This window comes from Leptinotarsa decemlineata, unplaced genomic scaffold, assembly GCF_025532065.1.
Source record: "Leptinotarsa decemlineata unplaced genomic scaffold, Ldec_3_MD MMD2_tig00000133_RagTag_RagTag, whole genome shotgun sequence".
NCBI classification, from domain to species: domain Eukaryota; kingdom Metazoa; phylum Arthropoda; class Insecta; order Coleoptera; family Chrysomelidae; genus Leptinotarsa; species Leptinotarsa decemlineata.
Window position 1 is genome coordinate 7,842,409 of NW_027412542.1, and position 14,048 is coordinate 7,856,456.

At 33.5% G+C, this 14,048-nt stretch overlaps 1 protein-coding gene across 7 annotated transcripts in view; it reads right to left on the minus strand.

Annotated features, from left to right (window-relative positions):
- Positions 1-1,445, minus strand: part of per (period circadian regulator) — a 64,034-nt gene extending 62,589 nt beyond the window's left edge. For 6 of the 7 annotated variants that reach the window (XM_074172650.1, XM_074172656.1, XM_074172654.1 and 3 more), the window contains exon 1: positions 1,283-1,437. The gene's annotated coding sequence lies outside the window, so the exon portion shown is untranslated. Of the gene's footprint in view, positions 1-1,282 lie in introns of all 7 variants that reach the window. The other variant, XM_074172651.1, reaches the window with a different exon arrangement.
- Between the last annotated feature and the right edge of the window lie 12,603 nt (positions 1,446-14,048).

Here is a 14,048-nt window from a genome sequence, read left to right on the forward strand (position 1 = left end):
TTGGATCCTCCGGGAGAAGGAAATATTAAGAGTAGATAGGTTGATTCACGAATGGATCAAAACACCTTCTGGTTCTGGTTCTGTTGCAGGTGTTTTTAGTCGCAGACCCAGGACAGAAATATCTACCTACCTAGGAACGTATGCGACTGTATTTCAAGCTGAAATTTAAGCTATTGAATTGTGTGCGGAGAGATTGGATACATCCAACCTCATACACAAATAAAAATATTCTCGGATAGTCAAGCGGCGTTGGAAGCTCTTGGCTCCTACCGAGCAACGTCTAAATAAGTAGCAAATTGCCAAAAACGACTCTCCTCGATAGGAAGACTTAACATATTGTCTCTGGTCTGGATTCCTGGCCATACTGGCCTGGAAGGCAATGAAGCTGCTGACTCCCTTGCAAAGGAGGGTGCTGCAAGCAGCTTCATCGGACCAGAACCTGTCATTGGCATCGCTTTATGCTTTGCCAAACAAACATTGAACACCTGGATGGCAAGATTATGGACATTTGGCAGAATCTTCCAAGGCGTTTATTCACCCTTCGAAGCTTAATACCAAACAGTTGTTGGACTATAGTAGGGATGAACTACGATGTCTAACAGGCCTTCTTATAGGTCACTGTCATTTGAATCATCATATGCAGAGACTCGGACTGTCGGAAGACAGTGTGTGTCGCCTCTGTTTGGAAATGATGAAACAGCAGAGCATATACTTTGTGCCTGCTCCGATAGGGACCGAATCATATTTTTAGAGTTCGGCAGAGCCGTGGTGTGAGCCACAATAAACCCTTACAGGTTGCGGTGGAGGTTAGAATAGACCCGCTCACTTTAGACCTAACCTAACCTAACCCTCTAGTTCACCAATACAATAACATTGGAAAGTGGCCACCCGTTATAACCATTGCTCAAATTTTATTAATCAAATCAAGCTTTTTTTTATAAATGGTTGCTAATGCAACATTTTTCTCGGGAGTGTAAGTAAGTGAGCTTAAGCATTCGAAGATAATAATTAACATGAGACCAAAGTAAACAAAGTTTGTCAGGGAAGGTTACTTCCCAACAAGTTCTAGGCAAACGCACATTGAAGTTCGGGAAATTGTTTCTACCTACCAATTTAATATCAGAGTATCTTAATTTTTATGCGTTCCGAATTGAGAATTTGATATCTTAAGATGTGAATAGAGTTATATCTTTATGAAATTATCTCCGTAACTTTCGATGAGCGGTTTCGGAGCAACGGAAGAAAACTTTTCAATGGTGCAAAAAATAAAACAACTACTCACGAATTGCATTTTTCTGGTGCAGCCCAATTACGAACAATGACTTAAACTTACTTCTATCACTTCTATTAACGTTTTCAAAACTAATACGAGCCATCTGTGAGGTGCAACGTGATAAAAAAAGACGAGCATATCCCATGTGTCCAGTCGAGAGAAAGAAAGTGATACGAAAACAAAATTGGAGATAACTATCACGGTTTGTGCAACGTGATTTTCCCCCTCTGGCCTGTCCCCGTGATTATTTCTAACCGATGTCGATGCCACGAAGAACGTGGAAACGCTTACGTATAGCCTTTAATTGTATTGATTGGATATATTTCAAGTCGAGAAAGTCGTTTCATATTCGGCCAAGGGCTGTCACTACAAGGTGTCCCAAAGATATGAGTGTAACAATTCAACGTAACTTCACTTTTCGAAAACTCAGGAAATATTTATATGAGTAGATTATAATAGGAAAAAAGTAATTCTGACTCATCGCCTTTAATAATATCTACCACAGTTATAGACAAAACTTCAGGCATAAAAACCCGCAAACCCGGAAAATAGCTTTGACACAGTCATCTCCAGAAGTGAAAGCTTACATTCTTCGAGCAATCCGATATGTTTCTCTAACAAACAAGGTGACTTAGTCTCAACGGAGTTACTGAGAAAAATATTCTAAATTTGGTGGCATCGGACTCTTTAGAGGTTATTTAGACTACTTAGTCCAGTCATTTAAGGTTTTATCTGCGAAAAAACTCCTACAGAGCTGAATTTTGGTATACACCTTCATTATGGCGTTTTAATGAAGATATGAAAAATCTACATTGATATAGTGCCGGCTAAAAAAGTTATAAGGGTCAACAGGTTATGAAAATCAGTTTTTCGGGAATATCTCGCGACCTATGGCTCGGAGGGTCAATAAAGGTCATTGTAAAAATTATTCCTCATACGATTATCTACAAAAAATGTCACTTGCTTTTTTCTGTAAAGTCATCCGTTTTCGGACTAGAGCGCTGAGAAAGCGACTACATTATGATGATGCACTCGTTTCCGCACCAACTTTGAGGTAGAATGCATGGCGCATTTTTGTTACATGGTTTCCCCCGTAGGCATAATCCATGAACTGTAATAAAAGTTTTTTTTTGATTTTATGCTCAATAATTTTTTATTTGTACATTGCAAAATAGGGAAAAAATGTTGTATATAATTTTCTTTTATATTCATTCGTCGTCGATATCCTCAATTTCAACTTCATCAAAAGCATGAAATGTGTACGTCGATGGTGACTTCAACCTACCAAATTTGACATCTCAGTTAACGGTGCGAACAAGCTTGGATGACAGACATTTGACTTTTTTAGACTTCACGGACTTAAATGCTTTGGAACAAATGAATGAAGTTCTCAATAATAATAATCGAAAACTTGATCTCGTGCTAACAGCTACTGAAAATTGCGAGTTTCTAAAAGTATCTAGATCTGACATTCCATTGATAGAAGAGGATGCAAACCACCCTGCATTAATATATGATTTTGAACTAGAAAATTGTAAGAGTAATAGGGAGAATACCTGATCTTCCGTTCAATATATCCAAATGTTCTGTCCTGTCTTGTACCCGAAAACTAAATAAGACACTATACAATTACTTAATGAATGGTATTGAATTATCCAGAGTAGAGACTGTCAAAGATTTAGGTATGTACTATAACTCCACACTCTCGTACAAACCCCATTTGGATTACATAGTATCTCAGGCACTAAGAATTATGGGATTTGTAATGAGACAAAGTGCACATTTCAATGATATTAAAGTGATTACTACACTTTATAATAGTTTGGTCAGACATAAACTTGAATATGGGGCTGTAGTATGGCATCCTTCCTATATTGTTCATAAAAATAGATTAGAAAAAATTCGAAACAGATTTCTGAGATTTTTATATTACAGGAAATATAAAGTATACCCGGATTATAATACAGTAGCACTACGAAATGAATTTAAAATACCCAGTTTAGAAAATAGAAAACAGGCAACTATATAGTGGTTAATGTGTTATAAAATATATAAAAAAAATTATAACTGTCCCAATCTCAAATCTTTACTGAAAGAGAGAATTTCCAAAAGAACAACAAGACTCATTCAATTCTTTGGTGTACCATATGTATCAACAAATTACAGTGATCAAAATAACAAACAACTTCCTGTTAATGGCAGATATCAACTTTGTTCTCCCTCCCAAACAAGTTTATAGTGGTGTAAAAAAATACTTTTCAAGTTTAGAATAACTATGTTTCTTCCTTCCATTCGGCTTTATGTAGTAACTACTCGTAGATACAATGTAACTGTATTCACGTATAAATATTAGAATTCTATTTATGATTTAGACTGTATTGACATTTTTATACGAATAATTATTTTCATGTAATGAGGTTTTTACCTGTTTGAAAATAAATGAATAAATAAAAGTTGCTGACAAAACATCGAGTGGACTTATTGCTATATTTAAATTAACATCTTCATCATTTTCTTCACTAGCGGACTCTGCGTTTAAGCATGACTGACCACGACAATGTCCACAAGCTTTAGAATATCTCAATCCAACTTTTTCACATTCACATTTGCCGCCACAACCTTTTGTTCAATTACAAAAAATTGTGTTTAGTAGATCATCGGGTGCTGGTGGCGATAAAGTTTTTATAGGTTGTAATATATTATTTTTCAACTCCCAACCCCACTGTTCTGGATCAATTTCTTTTCCTAGCCAGGTTTGTATTTGATAATAGACTCGATAAATATGATGTTGAGCTGCTGAAGAAGTGGGTGGTAATAATTGAATTTTAAAGCTGTGCTTTGTCTTGTTAGTTTAGCAAAGCTGCAGTACAGTAATTGTCAATTGAATTTTCTGATTTTGGAGCACCGTACATTGCTAGTAGAAAATGTATTCCAGCATTGACAAGGGCATCTCGAGCGCAATTTTCTTGTTGGAATATTTCTGCAGAATTGTGTGAATCGGGTCTTTTTGCAAACATCTTCATGACTTTAATTTTTCCTTTCTCAAAAAGTGTTGAAATTATGTTACATCCGGTCATAACATGTAGAAACAGAATATTTTTCTTGCAGTGTGGATGGATACTTGTTGAGGCTCTCAGTCGAGTATATTTTTGTTTCAACACTGTTTTTCCTGATTTCTTAAAAAAATGGATCTAGATAGATCTCTGTCTTCGCCAACGATAATTGTAGTATTATTTATTGATTTTTCAATTGCTGTTTCAACTATTAAGACGTCAGTATCATCACGTAATTGTCTTGTTGAAATACCAACTTTTTCGAAATTCTCAATGAGCATTTCAATTAATTTTCTTTTGTTAAATCGATTAGATAAAAATTTTTCTTGACTGATAGGACCTTCCATCGATTCATTGAAGTGCACTTCACAAGATGTAGAAACGGCTGCGATTCGTCTTAGTTGTTCCATCGCTTTGATATTTTTACTGGTATCGGAGTAACCATCAAAAATGACAACAGTGTTTTGACCAAAATTGTTTGATAAATAAGTTAGAAGTTTTAAGAAAACTTAAATACATTGATAAAAAGCAATAGAGTTGACGCCATATATGTATACGGTATACAATACCCTATGTGAGTGCATTCTACTCGCATTCTCAGCGCTCTAGTCCAAAAACTGTTGACTTTACATAAAAATGCAAGAGCCATTATTTGTAGATAATCGTATGAGGGATAATTGTTATAATGACCTTTATTGACCTCCGAGCCATAGGTCGCGAGATATTCGCGAAAAACTGATTTTCGTGACCTTTTGACCCTTATAACTTTTTTAGCCGGCACGATATCAATGTCGATTTTTCACATCTTCATTAAAACGCCATAATGAAGGTGTATACCAAAATTCAGAAGGAATTTTTCCGCATATTGAGGTTTAAAAAACCTAAAATGATTGGATTAACTACACTATTCTAGAAGAATCAGTTTCGATATTGAAGTGGTTCACAAGAAAGAACGCTCATATTGAAAAGCCATAGATCAATTCTGGTTAAGAACAATTACTCACCAATTAAAATAAACAGAAGAAGCTAGATAGTAACAAGGACAAAGCTTCATCGTCAATCTCAAAAACACTTCAAAATTTGCAAAAAGGTCTCAGTAATGGTATTCTAGAAAAATTCAAAAATTCCATTAATACACTTCTGAAATTGTTCTGTTACCTATAGGGTTAGTTTTTATTCACTTCTCTCTACTCAGATTCTCTCAATACCAAACCGGCAAGTGGGGTGTTACACAACTAAAACACTGATAAAAAAATCTATATTATCTATCTTATTAACTATTACCATATCATTTTCTAATTTGATATTTCCTAGTATGATTTATTATATATGAGTGATAAATCTAAATGATGGAAGGTTAGGTTAACAAGAAGTTTTACATGAATTGAAAGGGTTATATTTTTAGGAGTGATTAATTTTTGGGAAAAAAAGTTTTTGGCTTTCTACTACTCCATCTGATACAAAAAAAAATCTTTGAAAGATTCTCTCATCCATTTTTTTTTCAGATGGAGTAGTAGAAAGCCAAAAACTTTCTTTCCCAAAAAAGTTTTACATCAACTGATAATGGTTGTAATAATCAATCATTTGATTAATTTCATTAGTTCGGACTTCCATATTGTCATTATATAAAATTATTTGAGATCCCTGAAAGAACTAATAAAAAAGAAGAATTAAAAATGAATAGCAGAAAATAACAATTATATTAAGCAAAAAACCAGAAATGAAATGATAGTGAAATAAAATACAAATAAAAATAGAACGATTGAACAAAAAATAAAAAGTTGAGAGATTCCAAGCCAAGTTACTTCACGACGTTTCGATTGTTAGTATCCACAATCGTCTTCGGGTGATGATTTTTGCTTGTATTTCATTTCACTATCATTTCATTTCAAGTTGTTTTTTCTCATTTCTAATTCTTCTTTTTTCATTGGTTCTTTCAGGGATCTCAAATCATTTTATATAATCTGACAATGAAAGTCCGAACTAATGAAATCCATCATGAAACATTGTCAATCACCTTCAAAAAAATAATTTGATTACTTGAGTGATGTCTCTCTTGAAACTTTCATCGACTCAATATATTTTATAGTTTCTAAACAGTTTTTTAGCAAATACTGATTTTTGAGACAATATTCGATTTTTTTATTTCGTTTATATTATTGAGAGGAAAAAATGATACTAGTTCACCAATTCAAACGATTCCGTATTTACATCAATACAAAGTTACCAGTGACGCCCATTTATTCATGATCAAACTGTATACAATGTATAGCACATATCGAGCTTATTCCATTGAGAGATGCAGTGGCGTAGCTTGAGGGGGGCCACGGCCCCAGGCGGCATATTTTGGAAAATGTAAAAAAAAAAAAAATATTTGAAATCGCACGCGAAAGTCGCGTTTTCAAAATTATTCATAAAATGATATTTTTTTAAATGGAACACCCTATATTTCATCATGCATTTCGATTCGTAATAACATTCTCAACAACGAAGCTCATATCATCTTTAAAAATGAGGGAATCATGTGGAAATATTTATTTCTTTCACTAGTTCATGTTTTTTTTTGTACACCTCATTTTTCAGATATCCCCAAAAATAAAAATCTAGAGGTGTCATGTCTGGTTAACGAGGAAGCCACTTAACAAGACCATTTGTAACAATCCATCTGTTTCCAAAACAGTCTCGCAACACTCTTTTTACGTCACTGAAATTATGTGCTGGTGCTACATCCAGCTGAAAATAATTCATCTGACGAGTTTCTAGATTAAAATCATCCAAAAACTCTTTCAACACTCTTGTCAATAAATTAATGTAACGATATCCCTTCAAAAAATGGACCGATAATTCATAGACCACACCAAACATTGATAGTAAATCGTCTTTACGGATTGTTGGGATGGACTAGAAATGGATTATGTCTACTCCAATAATGAAAATTATTTCTATTATTCATGCCACAATTTAAAAAATTTGCCTCATCGCTTCATATAACATATAGAAGTTTGGATCTTGTCTGCATTTATTCATAAGTCACCCCGACAAAACCCCAATAGTCTCTTAGCGACACCAGATTCCAGTGTTTGCACTAGTCCCAACTTATAAGGAGAAATCTTGTTTCTTCAAAATTCGTTGAATAACGGTAGAACTGCTATTTATCTAGACAAATATCTGATGGAATTATTTTGATTTACCTCAAAGTAGGCTAAAACGTCAATTTCTGTATCTTCAGATATCACAAAACTTTTTTTAGTTTTCCTGGACGACAGTGACTTTAATCAGGCATGTTAGTTACTGTAGGTGAATTCTACTGTAGTCTAACAATTGGTAATTTGTGTCCAAGAATGTATATAAATAAATGCCTTCAAATGGGCCACTACTGGTAGGCTTTACCAGAAATCTGAAACTCCTCTGACAATCCATCTGATCTCTGTTTGTCCGGCAAACCCTAAAATGACACGTGAGAGCCAAGTGCTTTCAAAACCGCTTGGCTGTTTGAGAATATTTTTACTGATGTATGTGCGAAGCTAGTTTGTTTCGATAACTTCACATGCAAATCAATGGTGAAGATTTCATCTTACTTGCCTGAACCAAAAACCGATGTTGGTTCAAACCATCTGCTCTTAGTATTACAATCTCCTGAACAATTCAGTCTATTTAAATCGAGATTATTCAGTTCGTAGTTGACAGTTGAAGGCTTCAAGTTTGGGCGTCATTCACAGAATGCTGTCATTTACAGTTCTAGCCAGTGGTGCTCTAAGCTCCGCCTAAACCTGTTTTGTGTAATTGGCAATACACACAATTTTGTATACTGTCCATCTAGCCTCTCTCTTCAGAAAGTAGAGGAGGTGACTTGTTAAGATGGTAGTTTGCATTAAATACATCGTTTGAGAGTCGTCGCCAATTTCTCAGATGTTTCACCAATTGTTCGCATATTACTATTGTTCAACAAATTACAACGTTTACATGTTGTTTATTGAAAACTTTCTATGGTTTCAATTCTTTCACACTACAGAAACACTTGTTTTCACAACCAATAAACTGTGCATTTCATATTTCACAGTAAACAAATGTAAATAAATTTATGGATGTAGCCGTTACTACATGGTAGGAGATCATGAAAAATGGAAAAAGAAACTTTCTGTTTTTTACCACTTTTATTTGTAACTAACGTTAGTGCAGTTTCGTCCTATAAGGTTTAATGTAATAGTTTGAGAATGTCCTTATAGGATGAAACTGCAGTAAAGTTATTTACAAATAAAAGTGGTAAAAAACATAGAGTTTCATCTGTCATTTTTCAAAATAAATGTTATATCATAATTATGAATTATAACTTCAAATTGGAAATGGCTCTGAGTAATGTTCTGCATACTGAAATAATTAAAAAGCTAGATATCGGAGTAGTTAACAAATTGTTAGCTATGTTACGACCCAAAGTCATAATATGATGTTTTTCACTATTAGTATATTTCAAAATAAGAGCAATTCTTCATTAAAAGGTTAGGTTGTTCGGAGTAGTAGAGTAGTATCAAAGATAGAAAGGAAAAAAACAAATTCACAGTAAATACCGGAGAAAGTGTTTCTGAAGAAACGGCAGACATTAAGGATGCAAACATGATCAAAATTTGACGCAGACACAAACGAAATTGGAACAGGAACTAAGTTTACCATTACTGTTCCTGGATTAGCACAAGATGAAAAGCTTAACACATAGTTCAATTAGTTATTGAATTTTTATCTAACAGAAAAGTTTGTCAAGAAACAATGTCAGGTCCAAAAATCAATGTTTTGTTCTACATCTGGATGGTAAAGGTGTAAAAAACATTTTCATATATGAAGAACTTGAAATTGTTCATTGATGAGTACTGAATAATGAAAAACGACTTATTGATAAACAAACGCAATACAACTACAAAATGTAATGTGTAACAATGAACAAAACAAAAAATAGGACAAGAAATTATTTCAATATGTATTATTTTCATAAATGAAATAACCAATAAAAATTTATTTATTTCAATCTTTATTTATTATGTTGTGCCTTTTTCATTTTCAACGTATTCAAAAAACAGTGTGAGATTTTCACTAAACAGTTTTACGAAAACACAACACGTGTTTCGCCGTACAATGACTTCTTCGGGCGTGTCTTTACAGACGCACCCAAAGAAGCCATTATATGACGAAACACGTGTTGCGTTTTTGTAAAACTGTTTAGCGAAAATTTCACAATAAAGTGTTTTTTGAATGCGTTAGTCATGGCTATTCATCAAGTATCGGCCAATTCCATAAAATATTTTTCATTTTTAACCAACATTTAGGAGAACAGTCATAGAGGACAAGACCGCTGCTTGAAATTGTTGAGACTGGTATATAACACTAGTTTTCTGGATGCTTTAGAAAGTTTGGAAATAGCATTTTGCGGCATGAAGATTATGTACAGTAAGAAATGTCGCATACTGTACAGCATACATGTATAAACTTCAAATTAATTGTTGGATATAAATCAGCCAAGTAGATGGTTGGGAATCAGTTTAGAAAGGCTCGTCGAGAAGAGTGTTACAGTTCTGGATGGGACAAGAATTCTACTTTTTAGGATTACATCTAATCATAATATATATTTTACTATATACGTGTTAGGAATCACACGTTAAAAGGTAAGGCCTCGTAAGTCCTTAGCTCGCACAATTTTCTCAACTTCTGAGAGTTGTCGTTCGTATGGGAGCGACAACTGATTAACGGAAAAACAGATTTTTTATAACAGATCTGAAAGCCCTAAAAAAATGCATTGTATTGTATTACACATATCAAGTAAAACAATTTTAAAATAATAAATATTTTTTCAAATCAGTTCGAGTTTTCTGTTTGTTAAAATTTCTCAAATTTTCCCAAAATTTGTTTTCATGATAATTACTTTCAGATTGCTTGAATATTTTGTTGTGTTAGTCACTGTTAATTCTGAAAATCAGATTTTTTAGATGTTTCAGCTTATTTGTGACAAGTAGTGTCAGACCGAAAGTTCGGTTTCGGTCGAGTTTCGGCAAAAAAACAGGTTTCGGTGGCAAACCTGCTGAAACTACAACCGAAACTTCATTCGGGAGTTTCCGCGTTGTGATCGGTCATGTTCGGCGCGTTGAATTTCATACAAGCGACGAAGACATTTTACCGCGTCCACGTGCCTAATCATTTATCATGTGACTCGAGACTTATTTTGTGATTTACTTTGTTTATTACCTATTACCTAGTACCTATTGTGATATTAGGTAACAAGTAGGGTTCCCACCTCTCCCGGAATTCCGGGAGTCCCCCGGATTTAAGCTCTGAAAATTAAAATCTCCCGGCTCCCGGAAGGAATTTGAAATATTCAAAATTCTCCCGGAATAACAAGGTGTGCAAAAAATCTTTTAAAAAAACTAAATGAAACAGACAACGCTACGTTTTACAAGGACGCAGACATTTTCTTTCAGAGATGTTTGGATTACCTGAATAAATGGTATGACTGAAAATGCTAAGTAAATTGAGCATACTTTCAATGGAAAAACCAATAACGTGGGATGATTTGAGAGATCTGGCCGTTGATTTGAAGATCAGTTTTGATGAAAATGAACTTTATGAAGATGTTTCCTTTTTAATGGAAGTTCAAGACAACATTGTTGAATCAAATGAAAGGGTGGATTTGAGAGGGGGACAAAATTTTCCTCAACCATCGAAAATGGAGTTGGTGTTATGTTACAAAAAATGGTTTCATTAGTTTTATCTGTACCTGTATATAACGCCGCTGCAAGCGTGTTTTTAGCATAGTATTCGATATATGGACAAAGGAAAGAAATCGTTTAAATGAAGAACATGTCTAGGCGGAAATTCAATTTTAAAATGGACTGCAGAGAGTTTTTTAAATTTGTCTATTCTATACCAGATATTTTGAAATCTGTTCGTTCAAATGTAAAATATAAGTTCAAAATAAAATAAAAAGTTATGATAATCAATGTTTTTTTCTCCTGGATTTAGACAGCTAAGAGGTGGTAAACCTAGTAACAAGTAATTTTCAACTTATGATGCACTGTTTGGAACCTTTGGTGTAGTAATGAATATTACTGGAGTTTTTTCCCAACACCAAATCGTTTTTTTCAACCCCTCGACACGTGTTTCGATCACCAAATGATCATCTTCAAGAGGAAGATTGAATTAATTAATTTTATATTTAATATTTCTGAATAACCATCAATAATATTCAAAAGAAGGATCTTCACCTACTCAAATGAACACCTCACCTATTTTAAGTATTTTTAAGATGTAATGAATATTTTTTCTTAAATATTTTCTTTCTAAAATAATGTTGATTATCAATAAATAAAAATGTCGGAAGAATGCATAACGTTGTGATAAAGATAGATAGAAAAATAAATACTGACTGATTATAATAACGTTTTCTTTATTTTTCCCTCAAAACATAATACTTGTATAAGGAAGTTTCGGTTTCGGCCGAAACTGAGACCGTTGCCGAAATTCGGTTTCGGTCTTAAAAACTAGTTTCGGTCGGACAAGTGAATGAATGTCTATAATTGAATTTCGGTAGGGATGACAAATGTAATAGTTTTTTGGTTTATACAAGTTAAGTGTAGGTTCATCGTAGTTTAGCTTGAATATACACTATATAACATTTTTTATTGAAATTCCAATTATGGGAGCTATTTTCTTTATTGTTTGAATATGTTGTGTCGATGGTAATAATAAGATTAATATATTTAACAATAGGGATGATCTATAATTTTCATTATGAAATTCGACTGTCTTTTGAATCTCAGTTGATATAGACCGTTATGTTATAGACATACATATACCAAGAATTCTGACAATTCGATGATAATAAATGTAATTGAAGGCATTATATCGATCAAGGTCTTTGGAAATATTAATTGTAATATATTTATTTATTTATTTATTTCAAATAGGCATCCTTATATACAAAAACATTTTAAAATTGGATAGACAAAGTCACAGTCCAATTTCATAACACTAAAATATGTATGCTCGGAATAATTATCCAAGCATTCAATAAATAGAAAAAATAACAATATGAATTACAAATACTAAGTATATATGTTATTATAATATCAACGTTAATGTGGATGTTGTATCTTCAAATGACTAGTAACTCCTTTTTAGAATGTCACAATAGATTCACTTTGTTTTATCTCAAGCGGGAGGCTATTGTAGTCCAATAGTCCTTTATGGAATAAGGAGTTCATGGATCTTGTAAAGTTCAAACGTGGTACATATAAATTAGAATTCCTCCTAGTGGGGTAATTATGAATTTGGTGATGGAACAATAAATTGGTCAAAATATGAGGGTGCATTACCAGACAATATTTTGAAGATGAATACCATGGTAAGATAGAATAGATGGTCTTTTCCAGAAAGCCAATCCAGAACTTCCAACATTGTTGTAGTTGACGTATATCTATTACATCTTAAAATCAGGCGCATGCCTCTATTCTGTAGTTTTTGCAATTTAGAAAAACAATTGTATTTTTTGAAAGTTTCTGAAAATTTACTATCTAGTGAGAGAACTCCACTTTTTTATTGAATCTAAATCTATCTGGAATGGGGAATGTTCCTCCTGACGAAAATCAAGTAGTTTTCATAAAAGAGCTCTAAAACAACGCATTTTAAACTTATCATTTCAACCTTTTTCTTCAAAAAATTATTTAAATACTTAAAAAAGAGGAATGAAATAATGCATTCAACATTCAAAGGGATTCGTTTCTATTTCACCATTTGGCAACATCGGTTATAGCTAATAAAGGACAATGAATCTGTTACCTGTATGAGACAAACAAAGATGACATATTTCAGAGGCGTGCTGTTCTGTTTACTTGTGTTCCGAATTCCGAGACATTCTGTGACATATGAAATTTTGTGCACCTAACCTATCTTCCTCTATATAAATAAATAACAAAACAACTGTTGTTTATGTGGCTTGTGGAGGTGGTATTGAACTATAATTTATATTTTGCCTCATTTGTTGATTTATAAAGATAATTTTCATTTTTTAAAGTTGAATATCTAGGTACGTATAAATTATTTCAACTTGATATAGGCGCTGTTGCCAATATGTGAATTAGAAACAAATCCCTTTGAAAATCAAAACCCAACATTTAAAACATAAATTTGAATATTTTTCGAAGTGAATTTGAATTATCTTATCAAACTTGCATTTGCTGTAATAACCCAAATTGAGGAACATTCCCCATTGGGTTATGTTTCCTATTAGGTTGTTTCAAAAATTTTGTTCGTTTTTATGAGTCAAACTGTAATATTTTGGTGGATACTTACTTATTCAATTCAATCGAAAGAAGCGCCATTCAAATCAGTACACTTTTGCCAACGTAACACAAGTCGATCAATTCCATCGGCATAAAAATTTGGGGTCCTGATTGTCGAAGTTTCTAACGGTGAGAAAGTTATTGAAGTGCTTAAAAAGATGGTAGTCAGTTGGCAAGAGGTCTGGGTAGTATGGTGAGCGAGGCAGAACTTCGGCGCTCAGTTCGTTTAATTTTTAGAGGGTGATTTGTGAAACGTGCAGACGGGCGCAGTCGTGGAGCAGGAGTGGACCTCTTCTGTTGACAAGTACCGGCTGCTGCTAACACAATTTTCGGTCATTTCGTCGATTTCCTCACAATAGAACAATGGCCCAGTTGCAGAAAGTTATAGTGATTCGCACCGGC